The sequence below is a fragment of the Orycteropus afer genome, unplaced genomic scaffold (assembly GCF_000298275.1).
Source record: "Orycteropus afer afer isolate SDZICR_OR568_19922 unplaced genomic scaffold, OryAfe1.0 scaffold00001, whole genome shotgun sequence".
Classification (NCBI taxonomy): Eukaryota; Metazoa; Chordata; class Mammalia; order Tubulidentata; family Orycteropodidae; genus Orycteropus; species Orycteropus afer.
The window spans coordinates 13088888-13090832 of record NW_006921588.1 but is presented as its reverse complement, the minus strand read 5'-3'; positions in this window follow the sequence as shown (position 1 = coordinate 13090832).

The following is a 1945-nucleotide window of genomic DNA, read 5'->3' as shown; positions in this document are numbered from 1 at the left end:
GCAGAAGAGTATGGAGGGATGGACACTGGGAAGAGGTAACTATGGGGAGGAAGTGGGAGGGGAGCTGTTGCATTGTAATTTTGGTCAATGAACATGAGACAAAGTATATTATGTGAACTGCTGTATGAAAAGTGAATTTATGCTGTAAATCTTCACCCAAATCAAAATTTAAAAATAAATTAAAAAATAAATAAATAAATAAAAATAAAAGCCGACAAAGTGAAACTAAAAAAAAACAGTATAGTCAATTGTTGGTAAATAATAGGTTTAGTTGCTAAAACTTTTGTAGTGTTTACTTAATGTACCAAACATTCTCCTGAGCTCCATTAACTCATTTAATATTCATGACAACATTACAAAGTAGATGCCGTTACTGTTATCGTTACTTTATTGCAAAAAAGACAAGGAGGCCACATATCCTGACCTCCTCTAACCTCACAAGAGGAAGACAGAATCACTATCAATAGCCCAAGGCCTATTCCTGCAAGACCAGACATGCTGCCTCCCTCCAGCCCTTTCACCAACTGTTCCTCCCAAAACAACCACCACCTCTCTTCTGGGTTTGATAATTCACTGCAGTGGCCACATAGAACTCACAGATTATGGGGTTTATTAGGGAAGCACCAGGCTACAAATCAAGTTCAGAAAGAATGCTCAGTTTCTCTCCCAACTCACAGTCTCCTAACAGTCTCTCATAGTCTCTCTCCCAACAGTGAGTGTCCCTTGATGGCTCACTCAGCAATGCGCATCTCTTGTGTCTCTTTCCCAGCAGCACATGTCTCTTTCAGGAGCACGTGTCTCTTTCAGCAGTATGTCTTCCTCAACCAGCAGTCAGAGAGAGAGAGACTTCTGCCTCTAGGAGGCCCCCCTTTGAGTCTGGTAGAGTGGCCAAACTAACCAATCATAACATCAGAATTCTAAGCACCTGAGAGAGAGCAGGAACCTCCCAGAACATTGCTTTATGTTGCACCAACAGAAATACCCCAGGTGGATAACATTTACAATCAGGAGCTCCTCAGTTGCTCACAGCAAATTCCACCACAGACTTTACAAAGACTATGGCTAGAAAAGCCACACTAAATAATTTACTACACCACATTTATAGATAAGTAACCTGAATTGAGGGAGCTCTGGTAGCATAGTGGCTAAGGCACTTGACTGCTACCCAGAAGGCTGGCGGTTCAAATCCACCAGCCACTCCTCAGAAGGAAGATGGAGCAATCTACTTCCATGGTGATACTGCCTCAGAAACCCAAGGAGGGGTCGCTATGAGTCGGGTCCCACTCGACAGCACATTAACAACAACAACAACAGCAACCTGAATTGAAGAGAAGTTAAATAACTTGGCCAAAGTGGTCTAGCCCCTAGACTAAAAACCTCTTTCTGTTATTCCATATACTAGAAAGAAAACAGAGAAATTAAAAGTTCTATATAACAATATGTTGTTGTTGTTATTAGGTGTCGTTGAGTCATCTCCGACTCATAGCGACCCCATGCACAGCAGAATGAAACACTGCCCGATCCTACACCAGCTCCACGATCCCTGCTATACTTGAGCCCATCATGTTACCCAACGTGTCAATCCATCTCATTGAATGCCTCCCCCTCTTTCGTCGACCCTCCACCTTACCAAGCATGACATCCTTCTCCAGGGAATGGTCCCTTCTGACAACATGACCAAAATAGGTGAGACAGGCTGGCCATTCTCACTTCCAAGGAGCATTTCAGATGCACTTCTTCCAGGACAGATCTGTTAGTTCTTTTAACAGTCAGTGGTACTTTCAGCATTCTTCGCCAGCACCATGACTCAAAAGCGTCAACTCTTCTTCGGTCTTCCTTATTCATTGTCCAGCTCTCACAAGCATACGAGGTGATTGGAAATATCATGGCTTGTGTCAGGCACACCTTAGTCCCCAAGGAGACATCCTTGCTCCTCAGCACTTGA